The 22,522-nt window shown below is 38.8% G+C and overlaps 1 protein-coding gene and 1 pseudogene across 1 annotated transcript in view; both read right to left on the bottom strand.

The window, feature by feature from the left end:
• LOC108795461 (protocadherin gamma-A4-like) overlaps positions 1 to 22,522 on the bottom strand; it is a 290,173-nt gene that overhangs the window by 261,582 nt on the left and 6,069 nt on the right. The window lies entirely within an intron of this gene.
• On the bottom strand, positions 14,313 to 20,959 carry LOC108795442 (annotated as a pseudogene).

The raw sequence follows: 22,522 nt of genomic DNA, 5'->3' as shown, positions 1-22,522 counted from the left end.
TTTTTTTTTTACACTTATTTTTTTTACAAAGTGTAAAAAAAAAAGTGTACAAAAAATTAGGAAAATAAAACGTTTATATATAAATATATTTGTATACTATAATTATTATTTAAAAAATTCAAAAAATAATAATAATAATCAAAACTTGCTGCTGTGGAAGAATCACACAGCAAAAATGTAAAACGTGTATCAGTCATTTAGGAACAGAAACTAAAAACTAGCTCAGTCATGAAGGGGTTAATTGAGCTTGTAAGGTCTTCCATGAGGTAGATATCGTGGATGCGGTCTAGAACCTGTCTGATAAGTGGAGGTTCTGGGTTTTTCCAAAGGGCAGGTATACAAGCCCGGGCTGCATTGACTATGTGTCTGGTAAGGGAGCGGGAATAGACACGCAACGATATATTATTGTGGTGTAGAAGGAAGAAGGCAGGGTCTCGAGGGAACCGGGACGTCGGTAAGTTTTTGCGCAAGAGCGTGCACATTATCCCAGAATTGTACTTGTGGCGTGCGGTACCATCTGGTCACTATTTTGTATCCTGATTCTTAGTACCTGTTGCTGATTGAGGAACGGTTTGAAAGAGACAGTAGTTTAATTGCGGCTTCTGTTGGTATATCAAGCTGGAGTTCCTCCTCCCATCTTGACAGGAACCATAGTGGGAATTGGACCGACTGTTCAATCAATTGCGTGTAACAGAAAGAGAGGACATGTCGTGGAGGGTCAGTTTGAGTACAGAGTTGTTCGAATGGTGTAAGTGGTCTTTTATGATTATACATCGGTGGAATGGTAGAGAGGAAGTGGGTTAGGCGCATGGCAGACCAGAACTCAAGAGGTCCGTATTCTGGTTGGGTATGGAGGGCATGGAAGGAGGGCCTCTCCATGCCCTTCAGGAGATGCATGGCTTTGTGGATACCCAATCCTCTCAGAGTCGGGTATGTGTAATGTCCTATACCTGGGGGAAATGAGGGGTTATCAAGTATGGGGAAAAGGGGAGAAGGGTTAGAGGAGAGGGATCCCTTGGCGAAAACTATACTTGCTAATTTTAGTGTCGGTCCAATAGTAGGATGTGAGCGTATTTGTGGAGTTGGTGGCTCCATACTCCAAGGTAAATTAGCCAGTGTTGCTCCTACGAGGGATTGTTCTATCTCGATCCAAAGTTTGGAGGGAGAGTGATGGTTCCAGTCAACTATACGTGCTAAGTGCGTGGCTATATAGTATTGGTATACATCCAGGAGCGACATCCCCCCCTAAATGCTTAGGTCTCCACAAAATATCATAACTCAGTCTAGGTGGTTTATGGAGCCAGACAAATTCCGTAAAAACCGCACGTATACTCCAAAAAATGATAGGGGGATGTATATTGGCAGTGCTTGGAGAGGGTACAGTAGGCGTGGAAGAATAGATTGTTTCAGGATATTGCTGCGCCCCGTCCAGGAGAAAGAATTTTTGGTCCATGTGGCTAAATCTGATTTTATACGTGCGAGGGGTCTTTGGGAAGGAGTATACCTAGGTACTTGATGGCGTTAGGTGCCCATTTGAAAGGAAGGTTTTCTAGGACTCTGCAAAGTGATATGCCCATAAGAGATATATGGAAGGCCTCTGATTTCGTGGAGTTGATTCAGACGTTTGAGAGGATTCCGTAGCTCCTCAATTCCTGAAGCAGTACAGGGATCGATATATCCGGGGATGTAAGAAAGAAAATAAGGTCGTCCACAAAAGCGGCTACCTTATGTTCCGTCCGGCCAATTGTAATACCGTGAATGTCCAGGTTAGCGCGGACCGTGCGCAGGAGGGGTTCTAGAGACAACACAAACAGAAGAGGCGAAAGAGGGCACCCCTGGCGTGTACCATTCGATATGGGGAACGGAGGCGACAGGATGCCATTTACCCTTACCTGGGCTGAGAGGTCGGAGTATAGTGCCCTAATCCAGGATCGCATATGGTGTCCCACTCCGATCGCCTCCAGCGTACCATGGAGAAACTTCCATTCCACCCTGTCGAACGCCTTCTCCGCATCGATGGAGAGAATTATACATGGTGTGGCGTTCGATCGGGCGGAGTGGATCACCCCAAGTGCTCGAGTGGTGTTGTCCCTCGTCTCCCTGGAGGGAATGAATCCGGTTTGATCTGGGTGGATAAGTTCCCCCAGATGGGGAGCGAGACGTAGGTATAGGATTTTGGCGAAAAGTTTAATGTCCACGTTCAGGAGTGATATTGGCCTGTAGCTAGGGCATAGGGACGGGTCCTTTCCTTCCTTGGGTATTACCGTGATATAAGCCCGTAGGGAGTCAGGCGGGGGTTTTTGGGCTGTGCGTAGTGCGTTCAGGGCATTCAAGAATGGAGTTACTAGTATTGGAAGGTATCGTTTGTAGTAAGTCAGCGAGTAGCCGTCTGGGCCTGGTGCTTTGCGGGTTGGGTAAGTTTGATGGCTGTCTCTAGTTCCGTAGCAGATATAGGAGATTCCATTAACGAACTAGCATGTGGTGTAAGGGAAGGGATACCAGAGTCCTCGATATAGCTTTTTATGCGAGATAAATGGGCTGAGGTACTCTGGGTGGTCGAGGGTTGTGATATGTTGTAGAGTTTTTTATAATAGTCAACAAAAGCGTCCGCAATATCGACGCTAAGTGAGGATTTAGCTCCCGAGGGTGTATTCATCGTTGATATAAATGTTCGTGCCTGTTGTTTGTGGACGGCCCTCGCTAGGTATTTGCCGCACTGGTTGCCGTACTCGTAGAAGGTTCGGCGACACTTGAGTAACGCAGATTTAGCCCTGGCGTTGCATAGGGTTCGAAGCTCTTCTCTCGCCTGGAGAAGCTGGGCTTCTATGTTTGCCTCAGCGTAGTTTTTATGGTGTGTTTCTAGTGTGTGTATCCGTGACAGGAGGGCTGTCATATCTCTCTTCCTCTGCTTTTTAACCTTAGAACCTTGGGCAATGAAAAGGCCGCGTACAGTGGCCTTGTGTGCTTCCCAGATAACATAAGGTGAGGAGTCTGGGGATATGTTGTCCCTGAAGAACAAGGAAAGGTCCCGTTCCAGGGAGTCGGCAAACCCGGATTCGAGGAGCAAAGAGTCATTCATTCTCCACTGCCATGGGCCCGGAAGGGGGGTTCCTAGGGCCAGAAGGAGTGATATAGGGGCATGGTCAGAGACGGTGATATTCCCTATGTCCGTTTGCTTTATCCTAGGTAATTGGCTATGGTGGATAAGGAACATATCTATACGGGTGTAACTATGGTGTAGAGAAGAGAAAAAAGTATAGTCCCTCGTGGAGGGGTGCTGTAGGCGCCAAACGTCTATGAGTTGATGGGAGAAGAAGCATCTCTTTAGGCGTCTAAGAGTTGCAAAAGAAAGATGGGAGGAGGTCCTTGAAGAGTCTACATTTGGGTCTAGAATGAGGTTGAAGTCGCCACCTAAAATCAACATGCCCTCCCGAAACTCTGATAACTTGGCCAGTGCACGCTCTATGAATGTGATTTGATGTCGATTAGGTACATAGATATTTGCAAATGTCAATACTTGGATGCCAATGGTGCCCTTCAAGAACAAAACCCTGCCTTCCTCTCCCATATGTTGATCCAGTAGCGTCCACACAACGGTACGCGAGAAGAGAATGCTGACTCCTCTGGATCGTTTGTCAGGTGAGCCACTATGAAAGGCTAATGGGCACCTATTAGTCTCTATGCGGGGTATATGATCTGTTTGGAAATGTGTCTCCTGGAGAAGCGCCACTTCTGCCCCCTTGATGGTGAAGGTCATTTAAGATTACCCTTCTTTTTTCTGGTTCAAGGATATAACTTTAACTGTCGCCATGGTCGAGGATGGGGACTCAGTGAATCGAGACCCAACAACTTTTACAGGAAATACAGTAGTGTTAATCATTTCACCGCTGCCCCCCGCAGCATCCTATATTATAGAGAGGAATCAAATAGGGGGAAAAAAGGATTTTAAAAAAATACACAGATCATAAAAAGAACAATTCAACATAATAGATCTTTAGGGAAAACCCATATATGTAAATCATGAGATTTATGTACTTTCTAAATCTGGTTTGAATCTACAACTCCGCGTGCAAACGTAGGGGAGAGACGGGCGACCATCTCCACCGGTGGCTTGACCGTCCTCTCTCACCCACGCCGCAGGCAGGGGAGAGTCCATCAAGGCAAAAAAAAGGGATTCTAGGGAATGTACAATGTTGAAAGTGTAGCAACCGCAGGCATACATCACCCGTAATTAGAGGGGTGCGAAATCCAGTGGCAGGTGGTAATGCAGTCTCAAGCCTGGAAGGTATAGTGTGGCAAGTTCGTGAAATCAAGGGTAATAATAATATACATCCCAACGGATGGTAGTCAATTGGTCGGGATGGCCCAAAGATGAGGCCCCGTCTGGCTGCATATTGTCCCCCTCACCAGTAAATGGAAGGGTGTTGAGTTGGGCGATTGCAGGTGTAGATTCCTGGGTCTGGTTCCTCGTTCAATTGGGTGGGGGGGCTGAGGGGTCCCCTTGATCTGAGCTTTGGTCAAGGGTCCAAGTAGGTCGGGGTGTCACAGTTCCCTTAAATTTAATTTGGGACCCGTTCATCGAGTCCGCAGCCGGTTCATGCTGGGGCGGTCTCAGCGGTGCAAGCAGAGGTCTGCCGCTAGCGGGCGGTCTACATTGATTGCTTTGGGGTATTAAACGAGCCATGTCAGGCAATTCTGTTTGTAACCAGTCTGGAATCTCCACAGGTGTTGATCCCAATAAAGAAAATAATGCTGGCAGTTGATCCGGATGGCGCAAAGTAAACAGTTCCCCATTCTTGCGGATATTCAAGCAGAAAGGGTACCCCCAGGTATAGAAAGCCCCTGTGCTCCTTATCTCCACAAGAAGTGGTTGGAGCAGCCTGTGCATTTGAAGGGTGCGCCTGGACAGATCGGGGAGCAGGGTAATGTCAGTCCCCTCATACGTGACCGATCCTTTTTGCCAGGCATGTTGGAGAATAGCCTCTCTTGTAGTGTAATAGTGCACCCGACAGAGGACGTCCCTGGGGCGCGTCTCTCTGTCCTGGCGCTGGCCCCCGATCCTAGTGGACCCTGTGCAGTTCCAGGGGTGCATCGGGTGGTTTATCTATTACTGTATTGAGGATATGGATCACCACTGACCTTAGATCTGAAGCTGTCGTTGTCTCGGGTAGTCCACGCAGTTTGATGTTATTTCGGCGCATGCGGTTCTCCAGATCATCGTTGTACACCATCATGAAGGTGATTAGATGTCCTTGGTGAGAGATCTTGGACTCCAGCTCCAGCATTCGTCGCGACACTGCGTCCTGTTCTACGTCCAGCGTGGTGACCCGATCTTCAAGGTGGGTTACCGTGGATGTAATACCTGCTATGTCCCGCCGGAGTGCCATCTCCATGTTTGAGACTATCTCCTCCATGTCTCGTTTAGACGGGAGAGAGAGTAGGATGGCAGACATCTCTCCTGCTGTGAGTGGTAGCCCGGTGGCTAATGGCGGTGCTCGTGGGGTGGGCTCATATGGTGGCACTGATCTTTCCATAATCATACCTAGTGGGGTATGTGGGGTATGTGAGTCCTCCTCCCCCGGCACTTTTAGATCCCGTAGTCCCGTGAGTGGGGGTGATCCCACTGACTCCCGAGATACGGGTGCAGTTACCGTTGTTGGCCACTGTGTGTCAGGTGGCGCCTTGCGGTTAGCCATTGCAGATCTCGTTGAGATGGAGGAGGACGTGAAAAAAGGATGGGTCTCTCCCGGTTTCCTCCCGATATCCTCGCCTAAAGGTTTCCCTTTCTTAGACATTAGTTAGGTTCAGTTATCCAGTCTATACGACCGGATGGGTGACTGGATGATGCTGCGGGGGTAGCGGTGCTTAGCGAGGTAGATCCCTCACACCGCCATAGTCAGGCCACGCCCCCAGGAAGTGAAATAAAATCCCCTTAAAGTGAATATCTTCACATTAGGTTCACCATATGTACCATTTATTCATGGTGATCATTTCCCCCTTAAATACCTTTTTCACAAGAGACAGCAAATCAACTTCTGTTAATCGTTCCTTAGGTTCATCATGCTTTTTATCAGTTTCATTGCCCTTCTCTGCACTCTCTCCAGTTTCACAACACCTGTTTGCGAACTGGTGCTCAAAACTGAACTGCATATTCCAGATGAGGTCTTACTAATGCTTTTTACAGGGGCAAGCCTTTCTCTCTGAAGTCTAAACCTTTTTTTTACTTTAAAAAAAAAATTATTTTACTTGGTTTAGAAACTGCCGCTTGACATTGCATGATATTAATGCTATTATTATGTCTGTGGTCTACCAGAACACCCAGATCCTAATCGATTACTGACTCCCCCAATTGTCTTCCCCTAGAGTGTTTGATGCATAGATGTTTTTAGTCCCCAAGTGTATAACTTCACATTTAATAAGATTACCGTATATACTCGAGTATAAGCCGAGTTTTTCAGCCCATTTTTTTGTGCTGAAAAGAGTTTTTCAGCCCATTTTTTGTGCTGAAAAGTGCCCCCTCGGCTTATACTCGAGTTAGCGCTGTAGCCCTGTACTATGGATCATTTAACCCATTCATGTTAGCAGAGGATCATTGTAAATGTATTGTTGCAGGCACTCTATATGTACATGTACTATATACTACATATAGAGTGCACTGAACAATAGATTTACAATTATCCTCTGCTAATATGAATGGGTTAAATGATCCGTAGTACATGATATGTAGCCCTGTACCCCCTTTTCCACTTACAGAGCTAGGTTATTGTTTTTCTTTTAAATAAATATTCATGTAATTTTATTGGTATCTATCTTCATTTTGTGCATTTACCAGTAGCTGCCTCATTTCCCACCCTAGGCTTATACTCGAGTCAATATTTTTTCCCAGTTTTTTGTGGTAAAATTAGGTACCTCGGCTTATATTCATACTCGAGTATATACGGTAAACTTAATTTCACACATAGTTGCCTAATCAAACAGTGCAATCAGGTTTGCTTGTAAGTTGGAGACATGTTGTAATGACTTTATTCCACTACACAGCTTGGTGTCATATGCAAACATAGACATGGTATGTTTAATCCCAAAATCTATATAATTTATAAATAGTATAAAAAGTAAGGGTCCCAATGGTGAACCTTAGGGTATGCCACTACCTTAAACCATTAAGAATATTAATAATTTTTCACTACCCTCTGAATATGGACTTTAGGCCGTTTTTCTATCCATTCACAGACTGAAATGACTAAACTTATAGAACTTATTCATTAGTCATCTGTGGGGACCGGTGTCAAATGATTTTGCAAAGTCCAAGTATACTATATCCACAGCCTCTCCTTTTTCTGGTGTATTGCTTACTTGCTCATTAAAATAATCTGTGCTTTTGCTTATAATATTATTCTTTAGCAAATACACTTGTATATGATCATTTATCAAACTTATAAGTATCTTCCTAACTATGGAAGTTAAACTGACAGGTCTGTGGTAACTTGGTAAATATCTTTTTCATTCAAGTGTTAATTATTGTTTTTTGCATGTATAGAAACACAGTGTCACATACAAGGTGAATCACACATATCAACAAATTGTAAAACAAGGTCATAAGTGCAATGACACTAGGGATAACACATTATTAACAAACTTTGTAAAGTTGGTTAGGCATATACATACATAGAATTGATGCAGTATTACAGTGCATTTATCAACAGCAGACAATAACTATTATGTTTTGTGTCCGTATCAGTTGACTTAGCAAGTAATACCTGAGGACTAAACAAACAAATAAATAAAAAAAGCCTATCCACCCTATCCTTCAAGTATACGTCTTAACTTGGTAAAAACTTTGATCTCTTTTTAAATATAGGCACCACATTGACCTTGCACCAATCTATTGGTACCAAGCCAGTCATTAAAGGGTCTCTAACAAAATAGAAATAATAGAGCTCCAGCCTTTGAGGACATGTGAGTGTAAGTCAAGTAAGTCAGATGTGAAGATTTTTTTCAGGCAGTTTTGCTCTGCAAGAAGACTCCAGGAAAAGGTGGCAGAACAGGAAAAGTATTTCTTATAATGTTCTTTTACAGAGTGTTTTATTTATAGTTATTAAGGTGACAGTGTAGCCTTAAACAATTTAAAATGTGTTTAGAACACAAAGTATCTGATCAAAAGCTGAGCAGGAAAATGGTCCCTTAAAGCTGGCCTTAAATTGACAAAGTATATTGATAAAAATGGAAAATGATAAAGTGCAAGGAGAAAGAAAACCAGAATATCATCAAACACATTCAGAAATAGAATAGAATGGCTTTGTGTGTTGAATTGCTTAGATCATAGTTTTTGTGATTCAGCGTCTCAACCTTTTATGCCTCCACTTTATTTATGGACTTTTGCATGTTTGGGTAGCAGTTTATATAAATAATAATGACTGACTGGAGAACTGAAAAAAAGCCTGCTGTTAGTGGGAACAACAGAGAAAAACAAAACATTATCTTATTTAGCACACCTTGGAGATGATTTACTAAAAGAGTAGAGAATATGCACATTTCCAACTGTATGTTCACTTATTTTGGTGAACAAAGTAAAACCGTGTTCACTTCAATCAACTAATCGTATGCAACCCAAAACCCTGACATGACCTTTTACCATAAAGGCTCCCACTTGACTAGAATAATAGGAAGGTGTTGCCACCAAGATATTAAACAGTAGGGTAAAATGGAGTATTAAGGCTTCCTGGCTAATGTGCCCTCTCCTGTCCACAGACTACACCCCAATCTAGAAGTAACTATTCTCATGGCCAGGAAAATATTCTCTTCCTCCACTCTTTCTTTTCTACCCTACCTTTTGACATCAACACGGAGATCCGGACTTTGTCCCTAGAAGTTTATCAAGCTTTAACAATCAGGAAAAATCAGAAAGTGGAATTTCCTGACATCCACAGGTTGGCTAGCTCAGGGTGATATTTGGAGCCTGGTAGACCCACCTTCTACATTTAGAGCTCCATCCAGCTATGCCACTTCCTGTCTGCAACCCTCATTCCCCCTTCCTTAACCTCTCAATCACTATGAAGATGTCTGCCACTCTCAAACCCCAGTTTGACACACTTTGGCTTTTACATAAAAAGCACTTATAGTATTCTGACTCCGATTGTTGTATTATCCCTTGCTGAGACGTCTATGCCTGGCCTGTATAAGCAGACATAATCACTGTGGACAATCCTTATCAGATAGCTGAACTCACCAAATACCTTTTCATCTACGAAGGTGCTTTATTTGAATGCAGCAGGGTTGCAGCAGACAACAAGATACAGCAGATGAATGACTAGACGGTATTTGAAGACTGGAGATAGTAATGTTTCCAAGCATTGAATGCAGATAAACATGTGGTCATGTTACTGTCTGCCATGACACTAGAAACAACTGGTCTCATAAAGAAAGGGGAAATACATTGTATATGGGAGGGAACACAGAAAAACATGCAATAACCATAATGCTGCTCACATGGCTTAAGGAAAATGAACTATGTGATTCTCATTTCACATTAATGTGAATATCAACTATGGCTATGGATTGTGTCATTTTTATACAACTGTTGTAACAGCACATATCCAATCCAATCCCCATTGGATTTTGTGAGATGGAATCTGCTCTATCAACACTATTTACACCTTTGCAGTGGTAACAGATTTTATTGTTCACGCAAAAATCCTAAAAGAAGGGTTAAAGTAAAAGTAGGGTAGACCTGGTGCCATGCCTTCTCCATCTTACCAAACTTCCAACATCCACATATAAATCCTTTGTAATAACCCATCTAATAAATTCAGATAAGACCTGCATATAGCATCTATGGAAGCAAACCACTTTTCCTTAAATGCCTCTATGGCTAAAAAAGAAGTACAGGAGTTTGTGGAACGGAGGAACGGTAAACATTTCTGAACAGTAAAAATTGTGTTAGTAGTCACATTAATTATCTTAAAAAAAGGGGGGGGTTTATTTCTGAGCTACATGGCCCATCTGGATCCACCATACTACTACAGCTCACTACAAATGCCTACACATCCTTACTTAAATCTTGTCACCCATCTTTATTACTCATGATTTATCAGTGATTTTTAGCCATAGGAGCCTGTGTGTGAACGTGTTAATTAATTCAATTTCAGTCTGCACAGTTGGTGGTGCATAGCACTACTAGTGACCAGATAGTAGATACAAAGTAGGTATGATGATCATTGACTTGTTGGATTCAAAGCATTTGTTTCTATAGTTTGCCTTTGCCAATGGTTGCCATTTAAGAACACCACACGGCTAGAATTACAGAGTGTTGCCAGTACAGACCTTTCATTCTAAAAATGCTTGTTTACTGGTTGTCATTTTGATTTACTGAACAAAAAAGGTCAGCAATAGGAGTAAAAGTTTCCTTGAAAAATCACACCAGATTTCTGAACAGTAAAAATTGTGTTAGTAGTCACATTATTTATCTTAAATAGAAAGTTAAAGGAGAACTATGAGGCGAGTGAAAATCACTCAGCCTCATAGTTCTAGCCGACCTGTGACAATGAAACTGTCACAGGTCGGCTGAGTAGATCCGGAATTGAGCGAACACATAGTGTCGCTCGCTCACTTCTCAATCTATCCCTGCAGAGAGCCGTGACTGTCACTCATGGCTCCCTGCAGGGATTTCCTTCCTCCCTTGTCCGATCCTCCAGCGCTGACTGGTGGAACGGACAGGGGAGGGGGCAGGTACAGCTGGTTCTGCATCTAGATAGGCAGAGACAGCTGTCAATCACACAGCTGGATGGATTTCAACAGTAATGTCGGGATCCGTCCCGGCTGCGGCGTCTTAGTATACCGCGAGCTACACTATACTGTGTAGCTAGTTTGTGTCCTCCCGTTACCCTTAGGAGAACTATGGGGAAAAGCCCTGACCCCATAGTTCTCCTTTAAGTAACAAAATGCAGAATAATAAAGTAACAATTACCTGTCAGCCTTTGTTTAGAAGTAAAAGGAACTATCTCAATAACCTTCCACTGCTTTCTTATAATGGGTATATGATTTTAGGAACATTATCATTCTGATCAATTACTTGGATAATACCTTTGGTAAAACTAGTCAAAGGTGGTGATCAACTGCCTCTAGCATTCACATGTGCCAGAAACTCTTTATGCTGTTTGCAGTCAAAAGATCGCTGAGCATAAAGTACCTCATTCTCCATATTATTGTATATGTAAGAGGTGACTGGGAGATGTTCAATATTTGTAATATTAATTGATAATAATTTTAGCATTGTCTCCACTATCTAGACCCAAACATTGTATATTGTATAGTACCTGGTAGATTACAGGAAGTACCTGGTAGATTATTCTCTACTACATACTGTAAGCAATATAAGTAGATTTCTTAAATACTGGTGGATTGTCATTAACATCTGATATGTCCAGTGTGATATTTTGTCTGAGACAAAGAGGCAAGGAGATCCTATGTTAGTTGCTTAAATTGTGATGTTATAACTAGATAATATCTCTTTTTCCTGAAATGATTCTTTAAAAGTTGCCAGATGATAGTAAACTGAAAGGAACGTACTGCATAATTTGGCAGGTAACTTCTCCTTTTTTCCAGAATCCTGATCATGAACTTCAAGGAACTTCAATCAAAGAAGAACTTTTTCCTTTCAGATATATTGGCAACTATATATTATGCAGGGGGTTTACCAACAGATATTAGTGTTGGTTAAATAAAAGGCAATGTAGTTGAGTTACTAAAAGTATAGAGGCTCTTCACTTTTAAAAGTGAATGTTTACTTTGCATAGTGTACTATGTAAACTATGTGCACAAGACTGGGTATTCAAGGTGAACACAGTTTCCCCTTAATTATTAACATTTACTTTTATTTAGTAAATCCACCCCACTGACACCTTGATACTATTTTAAAATATAGTTAGAGGAACATAGCCAATGTTAATTAAATTAAAAGATAGTTAAATATAATGTTTACATTGTAATTATGTACGACTAAAAATAATAGATATGTAATATTATACATGAAATGCATATAGTTCTTTTAATTTCTGAGATAAAACATAAATAGAAATGCTATATTTAAAATGAATTAAATATATTTTTTAAATGTGTTCCAGTGCCACCCTTTACTTCACAACTTATGTATATACACAGTTGAAATGCTGATCACTTAATGGTACTTCTATTTTAGTTACTACCTGGTTTGAGAAGCCTATTCAATAAAAAGTAAGATAACAAGGAAAACTGCATCTAAAATGTGATGTTAAGTCGCTATGTTATATGTATATTCTTATAATGATATTTAAATCCCCCAATTCCAATTCCAATAGATAATGGACACACCAAAGGTGAAGCTCAAAGTTTGATCACCACCAAAAACTTGAAACGCTGCATCTGTGCAAAAGAGAGTTCAAAATCAATTTGCAGGGCATGCCATTTTTTTGTAGATGTTCCTAAATTTTCTACAAATACTATTTATAAAACTGATATGTAAACTATTTGGTTTAGCGTTTAAAATGTTTCCAAAAACAATGAATTGCAATGTTGAAACCAACACAGAACTGCTAACTTAGAATTAAAATCACTCATACAGAAATAAATCTACTACATAAAGAGTTGCCATTAATAAGGGGAAAACATATTCTAGACCCTAGTCAAGGTAAAGGTCTGCAATACAGTATAGAGCTTGATTTATTAAAGGAGTTTAGACTCTTTACTCAATAAATTCTGTAACTATACACTTCAATTATCTAAAAGCAGGAGTTTCGTTTGAATACCAAAACAGGAATTTGTTTTTCACATGATTGGATGATGAAAGTGAATATTCACACAATTGATTGAGTGAAGATGCTCAATTACTTTAATAAAAACAGTCCAGATGCCTACCTTTTCACAGTTTTCTTAGAGCTGTAAGCACCTGACCTATGAGGGTTCTAAGTACATCACCAGAAAAGTGCAAATATTTCAAAATAATTGCTGAATGTGGGTATTTTATGAAAAATTTGGTTTCACTTTTAAACCTATGTTACCATACTGCAGAACTTTTAGAATTTCCAGGATTGCGCATTTCCAGGAGAAGCAGACAGTACTAGTAAGTTATTATCTACAGAGATGAAAACACAAATATAAAAGCAAAATATCTATGCATAAATATGCAGTAATATCAGGAATCAGGGATCTGTTTTCAACAAACCTGTTACTAAAATTCTGAATATAAAAAATTCAAACGTATTAATAATTAATAAACATAGTTTCTTTACTTCAATTACAGAAAAGCTAAACATGCCAATAAAAAAAATGTTACAACATGTATGAAAGAACCATGCCATCTAAGAAAATATCAGGGGCAGTAGATCATGGCCTAAAGTGGAAAAAAAATTAACATTATGGTAGGTACAACAGAGATATATTACAAAATAACTTTATAGATTTTAAGGGGTCATTGCAAGCAATAGTGATATTTAAGTCAAGCAGCCTTTTTTCCGCATGATAAAGAGACATTGTCACCCTTCTTTTGGAAACAACCCCCCTCACAACCTCCTTGAATATGCCATTCCAGGACCCCCTTGCCCCTTTTATCTCTTCTGAAGCTAGCTACATAACCCAGAACTTCCAGATGTGGAGGAATATGCGGCCTCCATGTAAGCAGCCTTTGCTCTCCCACATGCCTGTGGTAGTGTTGTCATAGCTCCTTCGGGTTGCCATCACCAGTTATCTCAGTGCCGACTGCACAGGAGAAAGAAGTGGTGAGGGAGCACTGGCAAGGTGAGTATAGGGGTTTGGGAAAGGGGGGGCACTTTGCAAAGGCACTGTCTCTTTGCACTGCACTAGCAAGGTGAGAGTGTTTCATTAGGATAATATTATTGAACATGTTATAGTAACTACAAATGGAGATGGTTAAAGAACATTCACTTTTAGTGTTTTTGGTGTATATTTTATATATTAATTTAGTTTGCATTTCTAACAATTACCAAACTATAGAGGCTATGTGATATTGTGTGTAAATGACTCATCTTTTTGATACTATTGGCAGCCAATTGTTGTTTTTACCTTTTCTTTCCAAGTCCAGAATTGTCTGTATCAATTACATTTTCCACAGGAACAATTTGATTTTGTGGAACATAAGGAGAGTCATTGTCTGCTGAATCCAAAGTCACACAAACATTGTATGAGTAGATTTGTTCACTATACTTGGAAAGAGCTCTGGGATCAACAGGGGGTTAGAGACTTGTACTTAAAGATCTCAAGGCTGGAATTGATTTAGACTCCTCACATTTTGATATGATAAATACCAGCATAGTTAAAATAAATTAAAAATTAAAAATTGCTAAGGCAACAACTAGGTATAACTGTAGGTTTGTTTGGAAACTTTCATCAATAGCTTGATTACTAACTTTGGGAATCACCTTTTGAAAACTGTCTGCAACAGAAATAGTGATTATGATTGTAGCTGAGAGTGAGGGGATTCCATTGTCCTTAACTATCACATCAATCTTATGATTTAATATAGCCTTCCTTTCAAAGACACGTGATGTTCTGATTTCACCAGTGTATTGGTCAATGACAAAGTAAGATGTTTCTGTCAAGAAATGATAAGACAACCAAGAATTATGTCCAGAGTCTGCATCCACTGCAATCACCTTTGTTATTAAAGAACCTTGCTCAGAGTAAAATGGGATAATTTCAAACCCAGCCAATCCACTATGTTCTTGTGATGGGTACAAGATTTTTGGTGTATTGCCATTCAGATCCACTATATGGATGATTAATGTTATATTACTGCTTAAGGGTGCATACCCATTGTCTTTTGCAGTTACTTGTATAAAAAATGTATTGTGTTGTTCAAAATCAATTGATCTTAGGCCATAGAGAACTCCACTGCCTATATTGATGGACAGAAATGAAGTCACTGCAATGTCTTCTGTGTCAGTACTGGAGAGTAAGTTATTTTAGCATTGTCTTCTGTATCAGGATCTGAAGCTTGCATAATATATATTGAGGTGCCTGGCACATTGTTCTCAGGTATATAAGCAATATAATAAGACTTTGCAAATGCTGGTTGGTTGTCATTTTCATCTAGTATATCCAGTATGATAGTTCTTCTGTTTGAAAGTAATGGGATTAGAGGCTTTCCCGTTATCCATAGGGTTTGTTGAAACTATGCTCTAAAATCTATTTGATGACAGCATTACCTCAAATAGAAATTTTTCTCCCCATGTTCTCCTGAATCAGCATCATCAACTTGAATTAGAGCTATTACTGTTCTTGGTTCAGAATACTCAGGTATTGGAGAAGACAAGATGGGGAAGGAAATCTCAGGAGCATTGTCATTCTTTTAAAAAACCGCTAATAATACTTTGGAATGAAAACAAGACCACCTCCATCTTTAGCTTGCACAGACAGTTCATAGTTTTATAGTCTCAAAATCTATTTTTTTGTATTTCACCATTAGTAGGGTCAATGCTAAAACATCTGTATAATGTGTATTTTGTGAAGTTTTACTAAAAGAATATGTGATCTGCGCATTTGGGGTATTTTCACTGTCCCACACCTTATACAAGTCTTAGGTCATGATAGGATTATTATCATTGCCATCAATAATACATACTTTAACTATGACTGTGCTAGAACAGGATTCCCTCCATCCACAGTAGGAATTAAGTTATGAAGTTATGAAGATTTACTTCCATCTGGTCTAGTTTTCTGAGACAGTAAAAAATACTGGTTATCGCTGAGCTTATAATTGTGCATAATTTAAGCCACTGTCTGGATCATCTGTACTTTGTAAAGCAAACCTTGCTCCTGGTGATACAAGTTCAATAATTTCCACAATGTTGGTTTTATGAAAACATACTGGAGCATTATCGTGTATGTTCTAAATTTCTACACAAGCACTGAAAAATGTTAAAGGATTTTATAGCGCAGCATCAAAGTTTGGGAAACAGGTAGCTGCTACACCATACAGAGTCCTTTCTCATTTCTTCTTCAGTGGAAAAAATAAATCCGACTACAGACTGAAAGACTCATCCAGGAAAATACAAAGGGAAAAACTACTTGTCTTTGCCTTTGTATGTCTGTGTATAGTGTTTCATCCCAGTTATTTTTAGCTTCTGTAATCCTTGAATGATTTATAATCCAGTGAAGTAGGATAGCTTTGCTGAATTGTTCAATGCAAGAAAGCAGCCTTGTAATTGTTAAGCTGCATATTTGGATAACACAGTTCTGTGAATGAAAGTTTCCATTTTAACAAGTGAAAACATTAACTAGCTGAAAAAAAAAATGTTTTCCTAAGCAAAAGCATTTGCAATTTGAATGTTATTTTTCATATGCACTGTATAATAATAATAATAATAATGTGCTTTTGCAAATTTAGAGATCAAGCAGAAAAAAAGATTCTTAAAGTGGAAGTAAACTAATTTGTAATGTCTTTCCACTGCGATCACACATATATGTAATGCTATAGAAGAGGGCTTTTTGCCGTGGTTCTGTATATATTTGCATACCTACTTTATATCTGTGCTGGAAATGCACTTTATTTGCATCCCCACAGCATAGAGACCAAGCTTTCACCAACAGCTCCTAGTCTCAGACTAATCATTGGGTGCTAGAATGATCCACTCCAGATCATGTGATCACTATCATAGCCAATCGCAGTGATCACTAGATTAAAACGTTTCAAATAATTAGATCAGGGCTTGATCTAGGTTAGTGTTCCTGGGCCCTACTACAGGTACACACAACAAATAATGTACACATATATTGAACCTTCATGCATGTTGGGAGTACATTCACTAATTATTGGTTGTTTTTGGTGGTATGTCATAGTAATAAAATAGAATGGTAATGAAAGAAATACACAGCTAAAATTTTAAATTGGTGATATTCATTAACATTTACCATCAAAATGAAGGCCCAGTGTGACCAAAGTTGCAAAGATAGGTACAGTTTAACTAACATACAAAAGCTTAAAACCTGGATTCAGGCAATAAAATGTATTTTACCTTAGCCATAAAGGGGTAAAAACACTGACAGGTGCGCTTTGTTACCATGTCAAACTATACAATATAACAACGTTAACATTAAACAATTCAGATTATCAGGTCACTGAAACACTTATGAAATACAGTAAAGTGGCTTTCCATGCAAATACCTTGGTATGTCTGTGACCTTGCCAATTCAGGACAAACTAACAATTGTAAAGAGTTTCTTATACACACCCTGCCAGTGCTCCCTTGCAGCTCCTGCCTCCATCACAGTGCTCTGGGTATGAGCAAGTGACCTCCTCTCTTGTAAAGATTCTTAGGTCTGGCAGCTAAATGCTAGGTTCATGCACATCACTAATGAAGTGATAACACAGCTGCATCCAAAATCAACCAACAATGAGGATTTTAGGGGAGACAATGAAGTCCTGCTAAGGTTGAATATAAGGGGAAAAGGTGCTGTCAATTTCCTTTAAATGGGCAAGGTGACTGTGTCTTTTTAAAAAGCCAAAGACAATGTGACTTGCAGCTGCCTGCCGGAGGATCTGGTATTGTTGATCTTCTATTTTGAAAGAATAGTTTCATGAAAATATGATGTAGGTTGGAATATGTATTAGTCATCTAAGCAATGTTAGCAAACACTGAATTAGGGTTTCATTGTTTTTTGCATTTGGTCTGACACCTTCAAAAGCATAAAGGGATTTACACTAATACTGGATCACCTCTTATAACAGCAATAACAACTGTTTTGTAAATCTTAATGCAATACATATTTTATGTTAAGCAGTAAGAATAATAACATTTTGTATAGTAGCATGAAGTCCTGTTTTTCTAGCTTGGTAAAAGAATATATGTATAATCTATCTTTTTCTAAGGGTACTATGATTCCAGATGTAAATTAGTTTTTCAAATGTCTCAGACAGATGAAATGACCCATATATATCCAAAAAGAAGTTCTATCTACGTATCAACGGTCTAAGAAGAGTTGCACAAAATTGCGTCATGTTTTTTAATTTAGGAGCTGATTTATTACACTTCTATTCAGCGTGCAGTCGGGCAAATGCTGTGTGCATGGCAGTGTTGACACTAGACAGCACTGAGGAGCATATGAATTTCCTATAGTCCTCATCGCCATCTGGTGGTGGTAGTGCTGTGCAAACATCATTAGAAAGAGTTATAAATCACCCCTTTTATGTCTGAAAAGGTTTTTAGGTAATAGAATGTGAGAATAACATGACTGTTGCAATAGCTTTTTTATAATAATGCTTTTTGGAACTAATAGAATGGAAGAGAAGAATGACAATGTGTCTTTCTGGGTTTGGTTTTTGATTGGTTACTTCTTCTTAAATTGACAGAAAATGGTATATTACGTTGCAAGCATCAGTAAGCTCACAATATACAATATTGTTAAAGAAGTATCTTGATGTAGTAGTTACGTATATGTGTTAGTTATATAACAGAACATAAGATAAACAAACTAGTGATACTGAAACCAGCAGTAAATGTTTAAAGGCTAAAGTAAATTAAACACAGATACTTTTCTTGAGAAGACTTACCTGCTCAATACTTTTGGTGGCCAATGGTTCATTTACATTTTCATTTCTAAGCCCTGAATCATCAGTGTCAATTAAATTTTCCACAGGGACCTTTTGGTTTGGTGGAACATAAGTAAAGTCATTGTCTAATGAATCCAGTGTCACACAGAAGTTATATGGGTAGGGGAGTAATAGTGTTGCATCACTATACATAGGGAGCACTTTGGGATCCATGGGAGGATACAAACTTGTACTAAAAGAGGTTGTTGTGGATTTTGAAGCTTTGCACTTAGATATCATGAATACCATAATAGTTACAATAAATAACAAAGAAATCAGTAGTAAGGCAACTACCAAGTATAGCTGAAGATTTGAATCAGGATTACCATTATTGTGACTGGTAATTTTAGGAACCACTTGTTGAAAACTGTCTGCAATCACAAGACTTAAGGTAGTAGTAGCTGAGAGAGAGGGGTCTCCATTGTCTTTCACCATCACCACAACTTTATGATCCAGTATATCCTTTCTTTGAAAATTCCGTGATGTCCTGATTTCCCCAGTATGTTCACTAATAATAAAGTAAAATGGTTCTGACACTTGCATGAAATGATAAGACAACCAAGCATTATGTCCAGAGTCTTCATCCACTGCAACCACTTTTGTTTTTAAAGATCCTGGTTCAGAAAGAAAAGAGACCATCTCAAACATAGCTAGGCCATTTTCTGTTGGAGGGTACAGAATTTTTGGTGCATTGTCATTTTGATCTACTATTCTGATAAGTAATGTGACATTGCAGCTCAGAGATGGTGACCCATTGTCTCTAGCATTTACTAGTAATAGGAACTCTTTGTTTTGCTCATAATCAAATGACCTCTGTGCATAGAGAACTCCAGTCTCTGCATTAATAGAGATATACGTGGATACTGGGATAGCTTCTGTGTAAGTATTATAAATTGAATACCTTATTTTAGCATTTTCACCGGCATCAAGATCTGAAGCTTTTACATTGTATATTGAGGCACCAGGTAAGTTATTTTCCACCACATAAGCAACATAAGAGGGTTTCATAAACACTGGTGTATTGTCATTAGTATCTGATATCTCCAATGGGATGGTTCTTCTGCTGGAAAGTGGAGGCAATCCTCTGTCAGTAGCTACAATAGTTATGTTGTAGTTAGATATTTTTTCTCTGTCCATGGTTTTTGTAGTAATTATTTTATAGAATCTGTTAGATGACAAAATTAACTCAAATGGTATCTTCTCTGTAATCTGACAGTCAACTTCCCCATTTTTCCCATTATCTTGATCATGGACCCTTATTACAGCAATCACTGTTCCAGGTTTAGAATCTTCAGGAATAGAAGAAGATAAGGAGGTAATGATAATCTCAGGAGCATTGTCATTGTCATCTATCACTTCTATTAGTACATTGGCATGGGTGACAAGGCCTCCTCCATCTTTGGCTTGTACAGATAGTTCATAATTTTGTATCTTCTCAAAATCAAAATCTCTATTTGTTTTTATTTCTCCATTTGTAGAGTTGATACTAAACATGCCTGTATGATGAAGGCTTTCTGAGCTTTTACTAAATGAATATGTGATTTGTGCATTGGAGCCTTCATCTTTATCTGTTGCCTCCACTGTAGTTACAGTTGAGTTAATAGGAGTATTTTCATTGACACTAATTTTGTATACCTTTTGTGTAAATATAGGAATGTTGTCATTGGCATCAGCAATTTTTATTTTAATTAGGGTTGTACCAGATCTAACAGGATTTCCACCATCCAATGCTGTAAGAATGAATTCATAATTACTCTTTGTCTCTCTGTCTAAAGGTTTTTCTAATACAAGTTCTGGAATTGCACTCCCATCTTCTCTGTTTGTCTCAGTCAGTGTAAAATATTGGTTATCACTGAGCTTGTATGTCTGTATTGAATTATTACCAATGTCTGGATCTTCTGCACTTTGTAAAGCAAATCTGGCTCCTGGTATTGTAAACTCAACAATTTCTACAGTAACTGTGTCATGAAAAAAAACTGGCGCATTATCATTTATGTCCTGAATTTCTATATTTATATTAAAAAAATAGAAAGGATTTTCCACCATTGCATCAAATATTAGAGAGCATGTAGCCGCTGATCCACACAGAATCTCTCTGTCTATCCTGTCCTTCACATAGAGATTTCCATTACCTAGATTCACATAAAAATATTTCTCTGAAACATGGGACACAATCTGCAGCTTTATAGATGACAGTTTGTTAATATCTAATCCAAGATCTTTTGCAATATTTGCTACAACAGAATCTTTTCTCATTTCTTCTACAATGGAGTAATGAATCTGACCAGAGACTGAATGACACAGCCAGGAAAATAAGAAAGAAAATATTACTTGCCATCTCATTCTTTTGTGTTTCTGTAAATCTTCCTTCATCTCCAGCATTTAAAACTTCTCTGAAATTATTTAGGAAATTAAATCCAGTGAACTAAGATTGATGTATTAATTTGCTTAGTCCAAGAGAATACCAGCAAATATGCTATATTTTTCCAATCCAAAAAAAGGAATCCAAAAAAATATGTCCTTTCTTTGAGACCTGCAATGTCTTTCAATGAGAAAAACACTGGTGAAGCTCCAGTTCTGTACATATATTGGTCAAACAGCGGCGCTGTGAGGCCAAACTGTGGAATTGCAGGATTAACAAAATTGTTCCTTTTAAACAAGTTAATTTGAATAATTTAATATACTGTAATGTATAGTATATTGTGTTATGTATAGTTCATGAATACTTAATGTTGTGTTTTTAAAAAGTTTCTGTATTTGCAAAACATTTGACACATTTAAACTAATGTTACTATTTGGTAAATGTTATGTTTAAAACTTTGAGTGATTTTTTACTACATCTCAAAAATGTTTTATGTGAAAAGAATGCATTATATTATTAAGATTTAAGATCAATGACATTTAGTAACAATTAGAATTCAACATGCAACATCATTATTTCAGATGGTGAAGTAACAGGATATATTTAGATTATCTAAAGACAACTGAAGTTAAGAAGTTGAATTGCAATAGGAAAATCTCAGTATCTGCCCATATAAGCTGAACTTGTTTTGAATTAACTTCAATTTTTAAATAAACAGCTCTTCAAATGTGATAGGTTAATTGCAGAATAATTGCATTTTTGGCACAGAAATGTAAAGTGGCATTAAAGTAAAAAAAAATGTTTCCCTCCCCCCATGGTTAATGTTAGCACTTACCTTAAATGATGTATTTTAATCCAATCTTCCTCTTCTTTCCTGATGTTTTCATCTGTCCCTCCAGCGGTGCAGCAGCTCTCTGATCCAGCGCTGACTCCTCTGTCCTTGCTGGCACTTCCGATCCCGCGGTGTCTGCATGCGGGTGCACCACATGCATAGACTTACCTTGCGTCTCATGCGCCCGCCCCAGGATGCTTTGCGGCTGCCCGAGCAGTTTCAGATTCTTGGGCAGGAGAGAGCCTTTGCATATATCTACTGCTTGCTAGCAGTAGATGTAGGAAAATAAAAGGGAGGGTTTAGAAACCCTTTAAAGAGATGGACAGTTAAAAAGTCAAATTTTATATATAGATACACTAATATATAGATACACTGTTCACTGGCCATGTTGAGATACTCAGATATAAAAACAGCATTGTTTACTTATATACAACCATTACTGGTAATACACTATAATAAAGCAGATGGAAATACAGTGATCATGAAACACATTGTAATCTCTACCCTGGATTTGTATTCCCACCTTAGTGTTGTGTTCTATATATGGAAAATAGAAAATTGAAGATGTCTGCCATTCGGACATCATTCACCAAAATCTATACTTTCTACCACAGTTGACTGTGTTTCCTAAAAGAAGGAAAAACCAAAAGATATAGTTGATGGAGTTTCTAGGTTTCATCATGTACTAATCCTAATGCTCTCATGATGCGAAAAGAAGAATACAAAGAAGAATACAAACAGAATTATCACT

The sequence above is a fragment of the Nanorana parkeri genome, unplaced genomic scaffold (genome assembly GCF_000935625.1).
Source record: "Nanorana parkeri isolate BGI_ZX_2015 unplaced genomic scaffold, ASM93562v1 scaffold969, whole genome shotgun sequence".
In the NCBI taxonomy this organism is placed as follows: Eukaryota; Metazoa; Chordata; class Amphibia; order Anura; family Dicroglossidae; genus Nanorana; species Nanorana parkeri.
This window is presented reverse-complemented; position numbering and strand designations above follow the sequence as displayed.